This window comes from Gymnodraco acuticeps, unplaced genomic scaffold (assembly GCF_902827175.1).
Source record: "Gymnodraco acuticeps unplaced genomic scaffold, fGymAcu1.1, whole genome shotgun sequence".
Taxonomy (NCBI): Eukaryota; Metazoa; Chordata; class Actinopteri; order Perciformes; family Bathydraconidae; genus Gymnodraco; species Gymnodraco acuticeps.
Window position 1 is genome coordinate 586,234 of NW_022989764.1, and position 23,411 is coordinate 609,644.

At 40.0% G+C, this 23,411-nt stretch overlaps 1 long non-coding RNA gene across 1 annotated transcript; it reads left to right on the top strand.

Moving 5' to 3' along the window:
• The first annotated feature begins 5,127 nt into the window (after positions 1–5,127).
• Positions 5,128–7,295, top strand: LOC117546100. The gene is made up of 3 exons (XR_004568939.1): positions 5,128–6,118; positions 6,217–6,259; positions 6,399–7,295. It is a non-coding gene; the product is annotated as an uncharacterized LOC117546100 (long non-coding RNA).
• Positions 7,296–23,411: the final 16,116 nt, after the last annotated feature.

Genomic DNA, 23,411 nt, shown 5'->3' on the forward strand with positions numbered 1-23,411 from the left:
AAGAGAGGATGGTGGAAGCATGCCAATTATTTTTCCAGCCCTTTTTATCAAGCTCTGGAGTTGTGATTTAGATTTAACTGACAAGTTACCAAACCATGTTGTGATGCCATAACGAATAATAGACTCAATTGGTGCCCTGTAGAACATTAACATGATACATGTATCCACTCCATGAACCCTGAGCCGACGCAGAAAATGCAGGCGCTGGCTTATCTTTGAGCATACCTGATCCACCTGATGGGCCCAGCCTAACTGAGCATCAAAATAAATCCCCAAATATTTAAAACGTGTAACCTGCTCAACTCCCTCCCTGTTGATAAGGACGGGGCTGTGATCACCTACTGACTTGGGGTCAAAGATCATTTCCTTTGTTTTTTTAACATTTAACATCAGGTTGTGTGCCTCACACCACTTCACGACCTCTTCAATCTCAAGTTTATATATAGAAATGTCTGAGTCTCTAGTCAGTAGACTAAGTATGGCTGTGTCATCAGAAAACTTTATAATGTGGTTGTGTGTGTGCTGACTCCTACACCCATTTACAAAATGGATATTCCTGTGGAAATAGCTCTACTCACTGGAAAGGAACAAGTATAAGGCTCAGTTACTCGCACAGCAGTCCATTTTTATCAGGCCAAACACCCAGGGTCCGGCTGCTATGATAGCATTTGTTTGCACCAGTCAAGTTTGCTAAACACAAGAAAACTTTCAAACAAAGTCATGTATTTTCATTTTCTAAAAATACACCCTAGTGAATTCAAGAATATAACAAATATATGTACTGCTTAAAGGGTGCAGTTATCATATATTACATGGTACAAGGCAATGTAAGAGAACAGCTCAAGATGGACATTTTCTCTCCAGCTTGATTTATCAACTGATATAGTGGATTTTTTGGAGGCAAAGAAAATCATCCTTACTGAACTGACAGTCCCTTGGGAAGTCAGGTGTGAAGAGGCCTCGGAAAGAAAAGCCAACAAGTATCAGGACCTGGTCCATGAGAGCAGGGACAGAGGGACCTGGCTATACCAGGTAAGGTCGGCTGCAGGGGTATCCAGGGCAACTGTGTGGAAGATGCTCACAACTCTGGGAATAGCAAGTAGGAATACAAAGAAGCTGCCTGTATAGTAGGTTGGGGGAGGCAGCAGAAAGAGCCTCTTGCTGGGAGGAGGTGTGCTGGAAGGGGGGGCACTGACTGGTGGCAATCACTGCAGACCCCCAACAGGAGGACGCTGTGGTTGAAACGTCTGATGAGTTAAATGCCATCTGACAACATATTCTCCTGTCCCAAAGCCAAAGTCATAAATACATGACTGAAGGAGCTAGTTGGTGTATCTAACAATGAAGTGCTAATCACCATTCTACCTTTCTTTTTTTATATATATATTTGTATTGAAGACACATAGAAAATACATTTGGTACATTGACAGGGACCTCAGTTCTCAATTTTCACTTGAAGGCATACAGTATTTAAGCCACCTTCATAACTCCAACAGACCAAAATATAAGGGAGTAGTGTACCGACTAACAGAACTACACAAGATAATAATAATAATAATAATAAAATCAAAATAATAATACAAAGACAAAAACTTAATATAAATACATAATAAAGAGGAAAAAGGTGGGGGGGGGGTGTCCATCAATCAGTAGACAAAAATGCGAGAGATTGGAAGAAGGTTAAGAAGGGTTGCCACTTAGTGTAAAACATAGAGGTTCTGCCTCTTAAGGAATATTTAATTTTTTCCAACTTTAGAAAATACATGACATCGCTGCGCCACTTAGCATTGGATTAAGCTTTTTTGGATTTCCAGTGAAGAAGAAGAAGTCGTCTTGCCAATAGAAGTAAATGCCAGAATATCCAATTGCCCCGAGTTGTATCTGTTGTAATCTTCTGGGCACCCAAATATGGCAATATGGGGACAGACTTTCACAGTGAGTGAGAGTATTTTTGAGATATCCTCAAAAAAAAACACTAATGGGCAGGAGAAGAACATATGAGACTGGTTGCAGGGAGAGGCTTGACATTTGTCACAGATGTCAATAACAGTGGGATATATTTGTGACAATCGTGCCTTTGAGAAATGAACCCTGTACAGCACCTTGAACTGTATGAGAGTGAGACGAGCACAGGATGAACTCGTATGAATCCTGTTAAGAGCAGTGTCCCACCAGTGATCACCCAAGCTCACAGCTAGCTCAGCCTCCCAGGCAGCCTTGATTTTAGTTGTGTGTGAGCTGTCATCGGTCAGGAGTTTGTTATATATTTTTGAAATAAGTGACTTTTGAAGGGGATCGGAACAAAGAAACTCATCCCATATTTGATTAGGGGGTAGAGAGGGAAAGGATGGAAACAGGTGTTGAGATCTTCATATGAAGTGAATACTTAAAACGAAAGTTAATTGAGATCATGGTATGAAGTGAATACTTAAAAACGAAAGTTAATTATAAATCATACATGATCAATCATATTCTTGTATAAACCCATAATGAGAATGCTTCTTGACGGTTTTTGAATATGTATCTATGCTTACAATTTTTTCTGTTGCTATTTGAGAACTTTGCGTTTTGAAAAGAGGGTGTTGAGAGTTTTTCATAATATGTTTAATACTTAAAAACGAAAGTTAGTTATAATCAAATATAATCAATTATATTCTTGTATAACCCACAATGAAAATGCTTCATATTTTAGGTTTTCTATAGTTACAGTATAAACAAAACCAAGTGGGTTGTTTAGGTTGAGTTTTCTTCCTCTCCTCTGGCAGCAGTCCAGAGAGAGGGGGGGGGGGGGGGGCTTCACACTAAGGGGAGAAACATTAAGAGGCCAAAGAGAGTTCATGTCCTTTTTACCTCATATGAAAGGGTGTCTTATCCCATAATAGCTGTGGAACATGTTGGGACATGTTCAGCCTTGTACATTATGCGCATGCGCGGTTTTCAACTGAATTGGGTGTAAGAGGAGGAGTTTGTTTTTTTGGGTTTAGGATCCAGTTTTTTTAGCATAAAGAGACTGGTTTTTTGAGAGAGCGCAAGAGAGGGGGGGTGACCCCTGGTAGACTCTCTCCGGGTAGGCTGTGTGCTTCAGAGCTGGGTTAATAGCTCTCGGTAAGGTCTTTCTAGACGGGGTAAATATCTCTCGAATTTATTGGTTGTTGGCTGAGTGGAATGATTTGATGAGAGAAAGTGTGTGAACCTTTATAAATACCGCGACCTGTGGGGAAAAATCTGGTCCCCCGAATTTTGCGGACAGGAATGGGTTTTTGAGTGTTAATCCGCCGTCTGTGTCGGAAAAAGTGTATGAACCTTTATAAATCCCGCGACCTGTGGGGCAAATCTGGTCCCCCGAATTTTGCGGACAGGAATGGGTTTTTGAGTGTTAATCCGCCGTCTGTGTCGGAAAAAGTGTATGAAACTGATGTGAATAAATGGGTGAATGAAAAGTTGAATGCGCTTTTTATTGTCACCGGTCTTTTTACGAGGAAATACCTCTAAATTCTATCGGGAGAATTTTAAAATGTCACAACTGAAATGGGCAGTTGAAATTAAAACATTTTGGTAATAAATGTAAGACTGTGAATTAAAGTTTCATTTGAACATGATCACAGCACGGTTTTTTGTTAGGATGATTATAATGTTGTGAGAGAGAAGGTAAAAACCCTGTATTAGTTTGGACCTATTTTTCTTCAAATAAACTGAATCCCACCTGTTGGATTGGGATCCTTTAAAAGACACCTGTGCTCTCCTCTCCTGCGTCAAAGGTAAGATTGCACCCTGCCACACACACTTAGGTAGGAGCACACTCCATTTACTGATATCAAAATCCTTCGGGATCGCTTAAACAGATTAAAAGAGAGTTGTCTGAATTGAAACAGCAGTTAATTGAACCTGGTTCTTCGGGGGGGTTAGGAAGAGGTGAGATCTTGCTGACGTTGGTGGATCTGAGCCACGCAGCAAACTTACATAGACTCAATAATCTTCGGAAAGGTCAATTAGGAGGTCAGAATAATTTACCGGAATAAATTATCAGGACCTCTCATACTCTAAACATGGCGCCCAACGTGGGGCTCTGTGAAAAGTAATACTTTTACAGAGTCAAAATACAAGAACCAAAACGACCTAGTGAAAAAAGTCGATGAATACAAATCAGCGAAATACAGGCTGAAAGTCTTGTTAAAATACCTACCCCAAATCCTAGAATATATATAATTAAACCTGAAAGTGTAGTAATTTAAGTTAATACTATTGCACCGGACTGAGGGTTATATTATATCGGATATAGCTGTCTGATTAAAGAAGCTAAAGAAGGTTCGTTTTCCCCTAGTCAAATTGAGAAGCCTGTGGTCCCTTTAACACAGGTTTAGGTGGCTAAAGTGAAGTCAGCCGTAGGAGCACTGCTCAGTACTTGTCCAATTACTTTGAAACTTATAGGTAGGACTTGACCAAGAGCTGCGGTTTGAACTTTTGCGTTAAAACATAACGTGGGGAAGAGTTAATAGGAGATTTAATAAAGATAAACATAGGTCTAAAGGTACCTATGCTGTTTAAAAAATTCGAAGCTCGGTAAATAAAACTCTTAGCTGAGGTACCCGCATGTACTAACTGAATCCAGAAAGAGAACTTAGAACCAAGTGACAGTATAGTCGGACTGTACACCCGTCGAGAGTAAAGCCTAGGAACTTGCATGTGTATAAAAGAGTGAACTTGAACCCTTTAAATACATTTTTGTTGTTTAAAAAACCAAACAAACAAAAATAAATAAATGGCGGATGAGGATAGAACACAGTTTAATGACTCAGAGCCAACCACAGATGGGGAGGGATACACAGAAGGAAAATCCGGAGCTTCTGCCCGCCCTGGTCAGCTTAGCCCAGACCCACGGGCGTACCGCGACCAAAATACTTTCCTGTCAGACTACACTCAAAAAAATGATTCAAGCCCTTCTTAGACTTGACACATTAAAAATGGTTTCACTTTACTTAAATATTTTTATTTAAGAAATAAACCTAAGTATAGTTCATTAGTGTAACACAAATTACATTAATCAATTCACTTATTAAATGTATTTAAGACAGAGCAACTCAAAATGAATTGTTTTCATTGGGGACCGCCCCTTTGCACAGCCCCTTTGCGTATGCGCAACATCCGTTCTGTCATTTGCCGCCTTTTGTCTAACACTGACTGTGGAAACTGACTGGGGAAACTGACGGTGGAAAGTCTATTATTTGGTAAGTATTTGTTTTTTCTAGTAGTTTAGAATGTTCCCTGTTTCCAAGTAATGCCTTTTCATAATATCGACAAGAATATTTGAAACCACCGTGTTATATTTTGCTCCGTTTTTAGTTGGGTCTAAACAGCAAGCTAGCTAGCTTGCTAGATATGGTTAGCATTGAATACTGGATAGTAGAGATCATTAGATTATATTACATTAGATTTAACGTTATTGTCATTGAACACAGTACACCGAAATTCAGTTTAAGTTCAACCAAAAAATGCAACGAGTAATTAAAGTGCATGAGGTAAAGCGGCAAGCTAGCTAGCCAGATAACTGGTTTGTTAGCTAGCTTGCTAGATACGGTTAGCATTGGATACTGGATAATGGAGATCATTAGATTATATTACATTCGATTTAACGTTATTGTCATTGAACACAGTACACCGAAATTCAGTTTAAATTCAACCAAAAAATGCAAAGAGTAATTCAAGTGAATGAGGTAACAGTATAGGAGGCAGAGCCTGCATGCAAGGGCTGCCATTTTCTATCATAAAGCTCAGCAGGTGTGTCCATCTCTCTCCTGGCCTTAGTGCAGGCAGGCAGAGGAGGACAGGCGGAGCCACTCGTTTCTGTAGGAGTTCAGTTGAGTTTAGTTTTTTACTGCCAAATATTTAATATAAATAATGAGATAATATATATGTGAATCTTGTATGGGTTACTTCACTCACAAGCAGGCACCCAGAGTTGTGCAGAAACGTTTTTTGGGTTGTGCAATCTTAGGCAATTATGTGTTTTCTGTGAAAATTCAAATATATAAGCATTTTAATCACACCTCTAAAATATATTTGTTGTCTTTTGCAGTTTGATCAGCATTAACAAGCACCTTGGGGAAACCTCTTATTTATGGTAAGTACACGGCTACTTTCACAATACTTGCACAGCTGATCTGTGACATTGTCAGTTGTTCAGTGTCAATTGCTAATTCTATTTATTCTCTTTTTCAGGTTATGCATGTGGCAAACACTGCAGTTTGGAACTAGCTAGCAGGTATTTGTTGTTAAAACATTTCCAGCAGACACATGCACATTTAAGGGGCAGTTAAACTGTAAAAACATTTTATGTTCATCTTTGATATAATCCTAATGTGTTTCTTTCTTGTTATTCTTTCACCTTGTTTCTGCTCTAGATTAAAAGGTGTTCCATAACGGCAGGTCGGGCGCTTCTGCGCATCATCTTTGCCGACCAGTCTGACTCTAGAAAACTGACCCTGGATTCGGGAATCCCAGCAACAGTTGAAGAACTGCACACATTTGTCAAGACATCTCTTCAATTGAAAGAGGACTTCCGTCTGCAATACATGGATGTTGACTTTAACGAGTTCATGAATCTTACATCAGTGTCTGAAATTCAGGATAAAAGCACACTGAAAGTAATTTACTCTCCTATATTGTCAAATATTGAGCCCTCCATCACTTAGTACACAGTTGACTCATTTGATAAGACCTCAATTACTGGAAGCTCAGAGTCTCTAATCCCTGCATCATCAATAGCCTCATGCTGCAGTGATGATATGGTGTATACGTCAACCCCGCATCCATCCCCTGAAGCTCAGGCCTCACAATTGTTATCCTGGCCCACAGTTTTTGTGGTTCCTAAGCTCACCTACGAGGCTGAATTTGAGCTTCATCTACAGAATGCAGAGTTTGAGACAACTGGTACATACTTCCAGCCTGGCCTAAAGCTGAAAGGAGTCATTCTTGATGGCCTAGCCCAAGAAATGATCAAATTCACAAAATATCCAAAAGACTATCAGTGTGAAGAGGTAGCTGCAGCGTTGACGAGGGCCCACCCTTGTTTGGGGCAGCTAGGATCCAAGATAGGATTTGGGGGGTGGAAACAGTCTCTTAAGTACAAAATGCAAAACTATCGTACAAAGCTTGGCCGTCTTGGACATCCTGAAATCCTTGTGAACTCCTTAAAGCACAAGAAAACAGGCCAAGGCAAAGCTGCAGCAAACATAAAAAAAAACAAGAAAAGCTGAAATAAACTACATTCCTCTGCACCCAAAAGGCGAAACCACAGAAAGCTTGGAGAACGAGAGAATTGCCTTATTGTCAGAACTGAAAAAAGCGTGACAATGAAGTGGTGATAAAAGCAAAAATGGAAAAAACCTTCTCTCACAGACGCCTTGAGATTGTGGAGCAAAGGCCTTTGATAGGGGACTTCAAATGCAGATGGCCTGCTCTGTTTCAGCAGAGTGAAGTAAGTAAATATTTGTATTTGTTGACAGTCTTTTATTATTATCCTTTGTGATTCATGTCTACATCCTTGCATGGTTGTGATTCTAATAAACAAGTAACAATTGGTTGTATTGTGCTTGTTAATAATATTTTTAAGGTGAATGCGGAGTTTTTGAGGATCACAACATCACCACTTCAATCAAAGTTCATGTGGCAGCTGGACCACTTCTCAGACAAGCTCTTGAAGATCTTCAAGATCAAAGGAGGACTAAAGGGCCACAAAATCAAGGAAGCCCTTGCAATATCAGATTTGGTTAGTATAAATGCAGAGAACCTCGTTTTTCACTGTATTGTTTTTGTCCATGCTCATATGAACACATTTAAGAAATTGTCTGCTTTTATAGTGTTTTTAAGGCAATAGCTTATTGTGGAAATGTAGGGGTAAGGAGTCCTGCTTAGGGAAACACACGACAGATACAGCCCTCTACTTTGTAGACCTGCTCTGTTGCACATGCATTGTGCTTAATTGTCTTTGATTTATCGCCCCTGCTTTAGTTTGAAAACATCCACATCAAGAGGGGGTGCATCCTGCGAAGCATCGCGATCTACCTCAACGAGGATCCAGACTCTTTTTTAAGGAGTATCAGGTATGTTTATCACAATATGTTTTCAATGTAGTGGTTAACAGTGTTACCCACAATTATAACCACCATTACTTACATTTATAAGAAGAAAATTCTATGGCACACAACCCTATCCCTGCTTACATCTAAATATCTTATCACATATCATAAATACATGCAGAAATAAATAAATGTATACATTAATATAGGAATGAATATATGTAAGAATGAATAAATACAGAAATAAAAAAATAATAATAAATAGATACAGAAGTAATTTCATCGGGCAAGTGTTAAAATAAATATAGAAAAAAGTGAATTAATACATTTATACAGATATAAATACATCTATAAATTAACATAGGAATACAATTGATAAATACAAATGTGAATTAAAACATGAATATATCTGGAAATAAATACAAATAATAAATGAATGCTGAAATAAATATTTACATTTATATATAAATACATCTATAAATGAATAAATAAATATGGACATGAATACATATGTAAGAACTTATAAATAATTGAATAAATACATAAATAAAATAATAAATAAATGCTGAAATACAGAAATATATTAATCAATAGATTCATGTTTAAAAAGGTATGTGAATGCAGCAATTACTAAATTGTTAAAGGAATAATTACATAATCACATAAATCAAGGAAATACATTATTAAATAATAAATAATCAAATACATATCAAAATAAGTAGGTAAATGCATAATTAACTACAGGAATAACAACAAATTACATGATTAAGTAGGGATGTAAACAAATAACTTAATACCTGAATTAATAAATAAGATAAAGTTGATAATCAAACAGAACATACAGGAATATATCTTTATAATTTATTTATGTAAACATTTTCTTACAAGCTTAATTTAGTTCTGTGTTGGAGGTCCTAACCTTAGCCCTCTGGTATCACTCAGGACATTTTTGTCCAAATTGGTAATTTTTCACATCAGATTTGGCTATAATGATTTTGTGTTTTTTCTAGATACTTTTTGGAATTTCAATTTTTCTAATCGGTCTCGAATACACTGTGTACAAATTACCCTAATTGTCCATTTAAAAAATGTTCCCACACTTCCCAAAAAGTGTGGGGGAAAAATATTTAAATATAATATTGTTATCATATCATTTTATCATTCAAGTTTTTGAAAGTGGACATTTTTATCCTGAGTGGCCAGATTGGGTAGTACATTTGAGTGATACCAGAGGGTTAGTCTAAAACTGTTTTGATCAATGAGGAGAGCCACATAAGTAAATCTGCTTCTATAAAATGTAGTAATTCAGGTTTTAGTTAACACATGTGTTGTATGCTTGTGTCTTTGTTCAGGCCACTGCCTCTGAAGATGCCAAGAGGGACATGGCAAACACAGTCATGGGCATATACACACTTCAAAGAGATGTGGATGGGCAGCAAGAGGACGTGGGAATTGTCATCGAAGGCAATATAGTCATGGACAACTTGGGCAGCGTGATTGTGGGGTTTGTCCCTATTGGGACTTATTTATGCCCTGGATTTGAGCTTTCCGGACAACCTCAAACACACCTTCGAGTTCATGCAGAAGGTAGTGATGAATCTGGATGGGCACAAGCTGAATGGTAAAATCGAAAGTCTGAAGATCAAGTTGTTCGATTGAAATGTGAAAAAGAAGTGACTCATGAGTTCATTGTTGTCATTTTATTCACGAGTTTCCTAATCAGAGCAGATTGAGCCGTTATATCAATCATTTGTGCTTTTTTGTATTTGTTTGTTTCAACACACTGTAACACTATTTCCATATGTTGGTGTTTGCAGTGCACTCTTCATGTTATGTGTTATTGTCCTGTTAGAAGAGCAGTGCATACCCCTGTTATATTGTATTCATTGTATTTGGCAAAGGGAGATTTGTAAGTTAATTATAGGAGTTCCATTTCTCTGCCATTTTAAAAATGGTATTATCTTTCAGAAATGTTTTTCATCTTTCAGTGTGAATTCATTCATTTTAAAACACTATTGAATGGAGGATTGTTTTGAATAATGTGAATTTAAAAATAAAAAAAACTAAACCATGTTTTCTATCATGTGTAACACATTTTTATTAAATTATATTTAACCTCATTATTTCATTTTCAATTAATTAAATAGGATTTAGGTGGACTAGCATTATCTAAATTCATAAAGGTAATGTTATCATTTTACTTAAACTCTATTTGAAAAATTTGAGTTGGACTAACTCATTTACATTATACTGCATGGATGCCATTAGTTTGAGCCACATATATTTATTGGATGGAAAACCTGCCAACAATAAAATTGAGTTAATCCAATGAGTTATTTCTTTGAGTGTACCGTTTGACAGAGAGCAACAAGCAGGTGGTATAATGTTTGAGACCCTATCTCCACCATACAGGGATAAAAGCTCAAAAAATGCCATTTAGGAGTATCCCATCTACTACTCCTAGGAAAAAGAAAAAAAAAACATTGTTAGACATGATATTCAGGAAAAAGGAATGTTGGAAATAAATAATGTCAAATATTGAAAATCCTTAAACTGGATCAACAAACCATGTTAATAAACCCTGCTAATAGGAAGCTAAAACATGCAGGAGAAATAGCAGTAGCTCTGGCAAAGAGAATAGGTCCTAGCATGCAATAACAGTGTGATAATATGATAAGGACTATAAACTGTCAGAAGACAATGTGGTGATCAGATGACCCACAAATACCGGTTGTTTTGAATGTACTTTTAAAAAAAAACCTATGTGGGAACTATCAGCAGATAATCAAGCCCCAAAAATATCTTCAAAACTAATATGAGAAAGTTTTTGCGAAGCTAAAGCTCAAATACTTTACCAAAATCAACTAAACTATTTACTTTTGACCCCTGTTTGGGAATGGGATTTTCCGTTACACAACGGAAAACTCAATTCAAGCCTTAAAGAACGCTTTAAAGACAAGTCAATGAGAGTTAAATGTGGTGCTATTTTGCTCATGAATGGAGCTTGCACTTTTGGAAAAAAAGTCTCCTCTTTTCTCTGCTCCCGAGGTGCTGCAGAAACACGCAGCACACAGGGTCAAAGACAGGCGTGACCTCTGGAGGGGAAGAAAATTTGAGCAGACCACGAAAGACCATTAAAAGTTTTATGGCCTCAGCACAGAGGAAGATCTGGAGATTTTAAGGAACTCTCCCAAAGCATCCCCCACCCCAGCACAAGGGAAATAGTGTTCCTCTCACCAATGAATAAATCAACTCTTAACCAAGTCGGATCTAAAATAGACATAGCTCCAGTTGTTAAGAAAAGAGGGAGATTCAAAAAATTATCTTAACACCAGAACAATAATATCAAATATCAAAAACCAAAATAGTATGTTGAGACCAATTCTCAGAAACTAACAGTGTGGAGATAAGGAACCAGGGTGATAGAAAATCTGTGTTATTCATGTCTATGACTTGATCAGGAACAGAGGAAAAATTATCACCTGAAGAGAAGCATCTTGCACTTGCATTCAGATTTTATCCAGCCCTGAGGGAAATGTCTCAAGGTACCAAAATGTGCATATACACTCTTTATTTTTCAATATCTGAAGCTACTAAACAAACTGTTCAGGGAGCAAAAACAATGATGAGTAGATGAAGAAAATGGAAGATGATAATGTCTGATCCAGATGTGGGGTGCAAAGGACCTCAGGAAGTAAGCCACAAAGGGAAACATTGAAACCCTTACAGAAAACCGCTCCTCCACAGATAACACTGTTTACAGATCGGAGTTTGCGAAAAGGTGACCAAGCAGCCACTTGGGCCTTTATAATGAAAACTAATTCAGGTGAAGTACTTTGCAAGCAAAAGGGTGCAATACCAGGTACAGCCTGCTGAGGAAAAGGCTATTTGTTGAGGGACTTCCTTTTGCTAAAAAAGGAAAAATAGCACACATCCGTATTATTACTGATAGTGATTATTATTAAAAAGCGGGTAAAGAAGAGCTTAATAATTGGAAACAAAGGCAGTTCAAAAATGTGAAAGGTGAAGCGCTGACACCCCATCTATTGAGGGTCTTATTGCAGAGTTAAAGGCAGGCATGTAGAATGGAATCATGTCCGTGGCCATACAGATAAGATACCATTTAACTATCAGGGTAATAGAGAAGTTTTACCTTGCTTGAAGCACGGGACGAGTTAACCACCGGACTGCCATATTCCCTAGAATATGGAAAAAGGGTGGAAGCATTCACGTACCACCTGAAGAAGCTCCTTAGGTTGTGCGTGAATTACACAGCAGTTTAGGCCATGTGGGCCTATTTCAGATGAGGAAATATTGTCTCCACAATAAAATCCTCTTACCAAAACTGCGATTGCACCTACAACACACATGGTCAACATGTCTTCAATGTGTAGAGGTGGATGGGTTTAAGAAAGTTCATCCTGAGCATCTTAAAATAATAGAGGAAGGACCACTAACCATTTTTAGTGCTGACATAAGCAGGTCCTTTTCTGACCCGCACTCCCAGTGGGAATAAGTATTTCCTTGTGACCTTTGATAAATGGAGGGAGTCATAAACATGTTTATCCTCTGATCAGAGCAACTGGAACACAGTGTCTGCTAAAATGGCGGAACATATAAGTATTTTTCCTAAAAACTGAGAAAATAGGAATGGATAATGTCACTCACTTTAAAAAATGAGAAAGTTTTTGTCACCCTTGCAGGATAAAGGGAGTCACACCTATCTGGTCTTTACCGTATAAGTATCAGGCATTAGAGCCAAAGAGTGGAGTATAAAATAAAAAACTGTAAAACAAATTGGGACATTCCAATCAATTTGACAAGGCTGAATATATTCCTATAAGTATGGAAAAGCTACCTAGGGCAAAGGTCAGGTCATATCTAACTATCACACCTTTTCCGTTTAAATTCAGAAATCGTGTATGGGTGACCAGAAAGGGGCAAAGTCCAGAGAAGGGTTAGCTTAAAACTAAATCAGAAGGTTTGGATACAGTGAAGTCAATTTTCTGGGAAAGTAGTTTCACTCCAGAAGAGAGGACCGGTTCACCCAAGCCAACTGAGTTTAGAATCCAGATAGGAATATGACTGCGGCCTACCCATCCACTATTGATGCCATCAGTCTCACATCACATGACATGTTTTGCACACACAGGTGGCAGTTAATGTGCTTTCTTCCACAGGAGAGGATGGCTTTTTGTGGGATCTTATCGCAATAAGTTAGAATTTGTCTTGGTAAATTCTGTACCAAGGGATATTTTATAGAGCAAAAGAGGGAATTTAAATCTGAGTAACAAGCAATAGCTCCAATGCAAAGGATTTAGCAGTAGAACTGTTAGAATCTATAGTGAATTATGCAGAAAAATGGCAAGACGAAACTCTGTCTATTAAGCATATGAATCATTAGAGCTTGGATGGAGAATACCTCAGTATCAAAGAGGAAATGGAAAATAACCTTTATATTATTTTTCTCATTGTTTTTTAACTTTACACTATTAGTTTTCTTTTCAGTTATTTTTAATTGATATACGCTTACACCCTAAAAAGAGTATTCATTTAAATTTGATTTTTTGAGCACATCTCTCCTTCTTTTTTGCTGGTTCTCACACAGCATGAAGGTGTAGGGCTGTCAGGTCGTTAAACTGATAAGAGTAAATTATGGCCCAGTGCTTTCTGCCATTAGAGGCCAACTGAGTAAGAGGAGAAACAATCACCTTGCTGTGTATAGAAATTACAGAGCAATATGGAATACACGACCCTCTTGAGAAAACCCTTGGGGAAGTTTTTATTTTAACTGAAACAACTTTTTATGGATCAGAGAAATGATTTAAACTTGATTTTAGCTATATTTTTTAGATTAATACCTCAGCAATCTACCAAGAGGATTTGAACCTGCCTAGCGGGGAAACTTCAGTCACAGTGCCTCAAGTGAAGCTAAGTAGACTCCTGGACCCAGGAAACCTGTGCAGAAGGACCGGAAGGGGCAAGCGGTGAAAAGGAGGAGACTCGTAAGAGAAAAAAGTGATCTGATTCAGAGGTCTCCCCGGGTGCCCAAGCCAAAAAGATGTCCTTGCTGTCAATAGACATTCCAGAGGAACATGGAGTACCAGACCCCTTGGAAGGATTCCTGGGGGAAATTGTTTCAATTGAAACAATTATTAATGGATCAGCGGCTGAGTCACCTATGACCCCGCCAGAGAAGGAGGATGATTCTTCCAGCTCTGTGGGACAGGCTGCATCTCTACCCGCTGAGCCACTCAGATCGCAGTGGATTTCCCAGGAAAGGATGACGACTACCTGATAACTGCATGGTCAGATATCAGACGCCAGGTAGCAGCAACCCTACCTACCCCCTGCCACTGGTCCACTTCACCATCTCCAACCCGGCGACTTCGTGCTGGTCAAGGACTTCCGGAGAAAGAGCTGGAAATCCAACCATTGGCAAGGTCCCTACCAGGTGCTCCTCATCACCCAGACAGCGGTCAAGGTCACCGAGAGAGCCACGTGGGTCCACGCCAGCCACTGCAAGGTCGTAGTCACAGGCCAGGAGAGACGGTAGAAACAGACGACAACAAGTGATGTGTCCTAGTCACCAACGAAAGACGACAACAAGTACCACCAGCACCACACTGGCACCACATACACCTAATCTCACACTGCACACACATAAAGTCATGAGCGAGTGCCAGCTAAGCTGTTTCATATGCCTCTGGTTCCTCGTTTGTGCTATCATTGTGTGGGGACTCATTGACCTTGTCACAAAGTCATGAGCGATTATTGACGAGGTCTAAAAAATCCATAACAACTGTCGACCGAGTTATCTGGTTTTCGTTTGGAGATGTCGTCCAGCGAAAAACTGCAACCCCTCCATGGTCAGGGTCAAGGATATACATCAGATAGCAACATGGATTTAGGAGTCTACAACAGATGGGCCCCTCGCCCAAGGACATTCCTGTACGGTACTATGTTTTCGGTCTTTTTTCACACCAGGTTCATCAAAAGGTCGTCCTGATTACACATACTGAAGAACTTTTCATGATATTGATGCGTGGAGTTTTACGGATGTAATATGTATGTGTTTTTACGATTTTATCTGTTGCCAGTTTGATAAACTTTGCGTTTGAAAAGAGGGTGTTGAGATCTTCATATGAAGTGAATACTTAAAACGAAAGTTAATTGAGATCATGGTATGAAGTGAATACTTAAAACGAAAGTTAATTATAAATCATACATGATCAATCATATTCTTGTATAAACCCATAATGAGAATGCTTCTTGACGGTTTTTGAATATGTATCTATGCTTACAATTTTTTCTGTTGCTATTTGAGAACTTTGCGTTTTGAAAAGAGGGTGTTGTGAGTTTTCATAGTATGTTTAATACTTAAAAACGAAAGTTAGTTATAATCAAATATAATCAATTATATTCTTGTATAACCCACAATGAAAATGCTTCATATTTTAGGTTTTCTATAGTTACAGTATAAACAAAACCAAGTGGGTTGTTTAGGTTGAGTTTTCTTCCTCTCCTCTGGCAGCAGTCCAGAGAGAGGGGGGGGGGGGGGGGGGGGGGGCTTCACACTAAGGGGAGAAACATTAAGAGGCCAAAGAGAGTTCATGTCCTTTTTACCTCATATGAAAGGGTGTCTTATCCCATAACAGCTGTGGAACATGTTGGGACATGTTCAGCCTTGTACATTATGCGCATGCGCGGTTTTCAACTGAATTGGGTGTAAGAGGAGGAGTTTGTTTTTTTGGGTTTAGGATCCAGTTTTTTTAGCATAAAGAGACTGGTTTTTTGAGAGAGCGCAAGAGAGGGGGGGTGACCCCTGGTAGACTCTCTCCGGGTAGGCTGTGTGCTTCAGAGCTGGGTTAATAGCTCTCGGTAAGGTCTTTCTAGACGGGGTAAATATCTCTCGAATTTATTGGTTGTTGGCTGAGTGGAATGATTTGATGAGAGAAAGTGTGTGAACCTTTATAAATACCGCGACCTGTGGGGAAAAATCTGGTCCCCCGAATTTTGCGGACAGGAATGGGTTTTTGAGTGTTAATCCGCCGTCTGTGTCAGAAAAAGTGTATGAACCTTTATAAATCCCGCGACCTGTGGGGAAAATCTGGTCCCCCGAATTTTGCGGACAGGAATGGGTTTTTGAGTGTTTTTGAGTGTTTTTGAATTGAAGTTGCAATAAATGTAATACATTTGTCATGAACGTGCTCCTGCTCCTGCTCTCTCCCAAATGGAGCTGTTCCCTCTTCAAGCTACCTAACTTCACTCCTTCCACCTTTGAATTCCATGCCGTCACAGTAACCCATCCTATACAATTAACCATTGTTGTTCTCTACCGTCCACCTTGGGGGACTTCTTGGAGGAATTAGATAATCTCCTCTCACACATCCCTGAAACTGGTCCTCCCGCTGTATTTCTCGGAGACTTCAACCTCCAGACAGGGAAGATATACGAACTAACATCTCTGTTAACCGCCTTTGCTTTCTCACTGTCTCCATCCCCACCAACTCATAAAGCTGGCAATGTCCTTGATCTCATATTCTCAAGGAACTGCTCTACTTCTAACCTCTCTGTAAATCCACTCCACACATCCGATCACTTCTTAATTTCATTCTCTCTACCCCTTTCCAAACATAACGAACTAATCTCTTCTCATCCTGCACCTGTCCGCCGTAACCTTCGTTCCCTCTCCCCCTCTACCTTTGCCTCATCGGTGCTCTCAGCCCTCCCTTCCTCTAACTCGTTCCAACTCCTACCTCCAAACTCTGCTGCAGAAACTCTCCTCTCTACTCTCTCATCCTCTCTGGACTCTCTCTGTCCTCTCACATCTCGGCAGGCTCGTCAGTCCCCTCCTGCTCCCTGGCTAAATGACGCACTGCGTGCTAATAGAACCATCCTTAGGGCAGCAGAGCGGAAACGGTGGAAATCCAAACACCATGACGACCTCCTAACCTATCAGGCTCTCCTCTCCTCTTTCTCTGCTTTGATCTCTCAGGCAAAAAGCACTTTCTTTCAAGATAAGATCCAATCTTCCTATTCCAATCCCAAAAAACTATTTTCCATCTTCTCCTCCCTCCTGGACCCCCCCAAAGCCCCTTCCCCCTCCTCCCTTCTGTCAAGCGACTTTGTTAACCACTTTGAAAAAAAGGTTGATGTTATTCGCTCTTCTTTTTCTGACTCACCTTTACTCACCACTGGGTCACCAGACCCTCCCTTCACCCACACACTGACCTCCTTTTCCCCTCTCTCTCCAAGTGGGTTCTTACCCTAATTACCTCTGCCCGTCCTACCACCTGTCCTCTGGACCCTATCCCCTCAAACCTCCTTCAGACTATCGCTCCTGATATTCTACCATTTCGCTCCCATCTCATCAACACTTCTCTAACTTCTGGTCACTTTCCAAACAGTCTCAATGAGGCAAGAGTGAACCCTCTCCTAAAGAAACCCACTCTCAACCCGATGTTATAAACGACAGGCCTGTCTCTCTCCTCCCGTTCCTGTCTAAAACACTTGAACGCGCTGTCTTTAAACAACTCTCCTGTTATCTCCATCAGAACAACCTTCTGGATCCGCACCAGTCTGGTTTCAAGGCAGGTCACTCCACAGAAACTGCCCTCCTTGCTGTCACTGAGGAACTGCACACTGCTAAAGCAGCCTCCCTCTCCTCTGTCATCATCCTTCTGGACCTGTCTGCTGCATTCGACACGGTGAATCATCAGATCCTCCTTCGCACTCTCCAAGAACTTGGAGTTTCAGGCTCTGCACTTTCCCGCATCACCTCATACCTCAAAGACCGCACCTACAGGGTTACTTGGAGAGGGTCGGAGTCCGACCGTCTCCAAGTAACTACAGGGGTCCCTCAGGGCTCTGTTCTTGGTCCCCTCCTCTTCTCCTTGTACACAAACTCGCTCGGATCTGTCATTAGCCTGCATGGTTTTTCATACCACTGCTACGCTAACGACACCCAATTAATTCTGTCCTTTCCCCGCTCAGAGACCCAGGTCTTCGCACGCATCTCTGCTTGTCTAGCTGACATCTCTCAGTGGATGTCTGCTCATCACCTCAAGCTCAACCTTGACAAGACTGAACTGCTTTTCCTTCCGGGAAAAGATTGTCCCACTCTTGACCTAACAATCAACATCGGCACCTCTATTGTTTCCCCGACTCAGACTGCAAGGAATCTGGGTGTGATCCTAGATAACAACCTGTCCTTCACTGCAAACATAGCTGCTACTACCCGCTGCTGCAGATACACGCTTTACAACATCAGGAGGATACGTCCCCAGCTGACCCAGAAATCGACGCAGGTTCTGGTCCAGGCTCTCGTCATCTCACGCCTAGACTACTGCAACTCCCTCCTGGCTGGTCTACCTACATGTGCCATCCGACCTCTGCAGCTCATCCAGAATGCAGCGGTTCGTCTGGTCTTCAACCTTCTTAAATTCTCCCACACCACGCCGCTCCTCCACTCCCTTCACTGGCTTCCGGTAACTGCTAGAATCCACTTCAAGACAATGGTACTTGCGTACCATGCTGCGAATGGATCTGGCCCTTCCTACATCCAGGACATGGTTAAACCGCACGGTACACCCCAGCACGTGCACTCCGCTCTGCATCAACCAAACGGCTCGCTGCACCCTCGCTGCGAAGGGGACCCAAGTTCCCATCAGCAAAAACACGTGGGTTTGCTATCCTGGCTCCAAAATGGTGGAATGAGCTCCCCATTGACATCAGGACAGCAGATAGCTTACACACCTTCCGGCGCAGACTGAAAACTCATCTCTTTCGACTCCACTTCGAGCAATAGAACTATTAACAAAGCACTTATATACTAATAAAGGACTGGCTTACCTAAAGCCAGTTGAGTAGTACTTGAAATGTTTTTGCTCTATGAAGCCTGATGTACTTATATGATTCTGTTTTCTTCAAGTTTGTATTTTGTTGGTCGAACGCACTTATTGTAAGTCGCTTTGGATAAAAGCGTCAGCTAAATTCAATGTAATGTAATGTAATGTCATCTGACAACAGCAAAGTATTAAACCTCCACGGCGTTGAGTATCGTGGTTGCGGTGAAATCCAAATATCCAGAGAACAGGGTTCCTGCAGGTTTCGACCAACTCAAATGTAAGACTTTTTAAGACCTTTTTAAGACCACTTTGAATAGAATTTAAGACCTACTGTATTTCACGGCAAGAACGTATGAAGGAAAATTGCTATGAAAGAAGAAATGTCCCATAATTACTTACAAAGTAAATTAATTCATGTTCAACATAAGAACATAACAGCAACAGTACACAGAACTGTGTTAGCGTGTTAGACAAAAAGTGTGTGTGTGTGTGTCTGTGTTCGGGCTGTGCAATTAATCGTATTTTAATCGCAATTACGATTTTGGCCTGCCACAATTACGAAAACAACATAATCGAAAAACGATTATTTTGCTTTGCTAGGTTGTGACAGTGCACTACAACATATTTTATTTAATTCATTTTAGTCTAATTTATTTTTATTTATCATATTTATATATGTTTAGTAGCTTGTGGAAGTGCGCTCCAAAATATTTGTTGATCTTGTTTATTGGTATTTATTATTTTGATATTATTTATTTAAATGTATCATTTATTTAATTTATTTTTGTATTGGTTTTTCCGTTGAATTATACGTTCAGGGTAATCAACAGTTAAAAAGATACTGTTCAAATTATTATTTGTTTTAAAGTTCAATAAATGGATGTTATTAAATATGATTATTCATTGGAATAATCATATTTAATAATCGTGATATCAATTATTGACCAACATAAACGTGATTTCTAACGTGATTTTTGCTATAATCGAGCAGCCTGTGTGTGTGTGTGTGTGTGTGTGTGTGTGTGTGTGTGTGTGTGTGTGTGTGTGTGTGTGAGACAAGAGCTATATTCAGAGCTCTGCTGCCGTGGCTACAATCTTTCATCGTTGCTGTTGTATGATTGGTGTTTAACTATAGTGATGGGTCGTACGCGAACAATTCGTTCTTTTTGAACGAATCTTTGAAGTGAACGAATCTTTGAAGTGAACGAGATGAACTGCTTCCTCCCACAAAACAATTTGTTTGTTTGAGTCGCCGCCTTCCGCCAAAAGCTAAAGAGAAGCTGTTCGCGAACGACGAACTTAAAGAACTGGCGGAAACAGTTCAGAACTGTTTCCTACAGTGTACTGTAATCAGAGCCCTCTCACCTGAGCTCCGACACACACACACACACACACACACACACACACACACACACACACACACACACACACACACACACACACACACACACACACACACACACACACACACACACACACACAAACACACACACACACACACACAGGAGCGGGACATCCTCCTCAACCTGTCCGCAATAAAGAGGACTGATACCTGAACCGTAGCGTCCAGCTAGCTTAGCGATAAATACACTTGTATTCTCCTCCCCGTCGGCCCTAAAAGCTTCAGAGGGCGGATACCTGAGCTCCATAGCGTCCCGCTAGTGTGAAACACACACACACAGCGTTAGCGGGACATTCTCCTCCCCCTGTCGGCACTAAAAGCTTCAGAGGGCGGATAGCTGGGCTCCGTAGTGTCCAGCTAGCTTAGCGATAAATACACACAGCGTTGTATTCTCCACCCCCTGTCGGCCCTAAAAGCTTCAGATGGTGGATACCTGAGCTCCATAGCGTCCTGCTAATGTGAAATACACATACACAGCGTTAGCGGGACATTCTCCTCTCCCTGTCCAACCCAGTCTCATGGCATTTCGTGTTCACCAACACGATTTTTAATCTATTGATTCGTGTTCACCAACACGATTTTCCCCTTTTTTTCGTGTTGCAGAGCACGATTTTAAAAGCAATGTATTTCTACTGGTAATGACGCTTATGGAAGCACGGCATTCGTTTGTGTCGGCTGCCCTAAAAGGCAATGTGAGCGTCCATTCCCATTGGATAACGGAGAATTGTACACCCGGAAGTAAGTATTCCCCTTACTGTCGATTGATTTTACAGTGATATCTGCACTACTCATTGACTCAAAAACACCAGATTATCCTTGTTAATTACACAACATTGATTGGTTTAAATTGTGTGCAATGCTTTTGTATTTTTCCCCTTCGATTCGGAGAAACAAATGTTTTTTCGGAGTAAAGGATAGCAGAAGACACTACACTACCCAGAATCCCCAGCTATCGTTTAGGACTACACCATGTGCTCTGTTTGACAAACCCCGTGATTGTCCTCAAGCTCTGTGATTGGAGAGTGTGCTCCGAGGGTTACCGAGCCTCGAACAGCACTTGAAATGGGATGGAACCACGCAGACTGTCCAAAACTGGATTTGAACGGGTCCACCGCGTCCCCCCCCTCCCCCACCCCGTCCCCAGAACTACACATGTTGGCTATTCTGTTTCGCAACATGTTCTTTATCTATGGCACGTCTCTACTGGGAGTTGTAGTTTTAAAAGACGTTTTCCTATTTCCCATAATAAGAAGTTGCCAGTATTAAACTGTGTACATCCCTGGAGGTTTAGGGGGTAGGAAACACTCAAATTTAAAACATATAATTAATAAATGGGTGAAAATTGCTTGTGCCCATAATGAGCAGCATTCATATATATACACACATGCCAGCTAAGGTCAGAAGAGCTTTATTTAACAGCTGGTCTTATGTTTGTGACCCCTGTTGTTAATTGATAACATAACATTACATTACATTAATTGATAAGCCTGAAACATGCACTTGTCAAGGTTCAGAGGCATATTTTGCAAATATGCCAGTATAGCCATCGATCAGCTTAAGATAAGATATACTTTATTGATCCCAAGTTGGAACATTTGCGTTACATCAGCATGTGTAACAGTTGTATGCAGTGGTGTTTATTTGTAAATCATTTAGTATAATCACACAATTTCTATGTTTTATATTTAACAATTCTGTGTTCTTTATTTATTGATTGTTCAATACCTGACAAGGCCGGAGATGAAATATCTACATACATCTTATAAGAGTATAATACATTATGTATAATATCAGTTAAAATAAGTGCTTCAACATAGTTAACATTGCTGGAGGTATGCACACATATTGATAGATGTCTTGTAATGCACTATTGAGGAACCTGCGACCCAAGTTTTTCATTCAATGCATAACTACACCATAGTTGTGTGGGCCTATATGATATGTCAATACACCTTAGAAAATCTTGAAATCTTGAAAGGGATGTGCAAAATAGTCATTATATACAGTCTTTAATTAACTATTAGTAGAGAATAACGAGTAATGAATATACTTTATAGGGATCCTATTCATATCTAATAATACAAATAATGAAATTCAATAACATGCTTTAACCACTAGGTGTCCCTTTATATCAGCTGTGCACCTTTATGGTGTAAATACAGCCTATCTACCAATTGGATCAAATATAAAAGTCAGCCGAATTAGTGTTGATACTGCAAGGAGACGTATTGTGTGAAAAGAAATGTAAGATGTTGTTTAATGGCTGATATATGTATGATCCACGTCACGTTTTCAGTTCCTCATGTTTGTCTAGAAGTCTTCTCATCAGGGCTCTATAAATACAGAACTACGGCAGATATGTAATATTTAATGCAGCCGAACCGTGTATTACAATGTCGTTATGTGATGACTTTCAAAGAGAAAAGCAAGCACACTCGGAATAAAGTATTATTTTTTTTAATGTTTTCGGTCTGTTTCCGGTATTTGTTAATGACGATGTGCTGTGAGATGTGAGACTGGAATTGCACAGGGGAAAATAACGTAGGCTATCTTTAGATGCGGATTTTGTTAAACTAATATGTTTGCGCTGTGGACCAACACTATACATTGACGGGGAAGGGGGGTAGCAATAAAGATAACACCATTAAACAGTTACACAACATAACAGAAATAATATCGATAGCAGCGTCCCTAGCAACCACCTTGGTAACAATGAAAACTTCCTGAAGTAATCTTCGTAATAACTAGCAAACTAAAGATCATGTACATCCACTGCACACATAATCTGAAATAACAACTCATATTTCTCGCATCAAATGACATCAAAACGCATTTTAATGGCCAAACTAACTTTAAAATAGGCATTTTCCACCGAGAATAAAACGAAGTTCGGCCATGTTTTTTTTTTCTGCAGGGAGAAATTTGAAGATCACGTGACATAGACACCAGCCATTGGAATGAATGGTGAAAAAAACGGGGTTTGTCAAATAGAGCACATGGTGTAGTCCAAACGATAGCTGGGGATTCTGGGTAGTGTAGTGTCTTCCGCCATCCTTTACTCCGAAAAAATATTTGTTTCTCCGA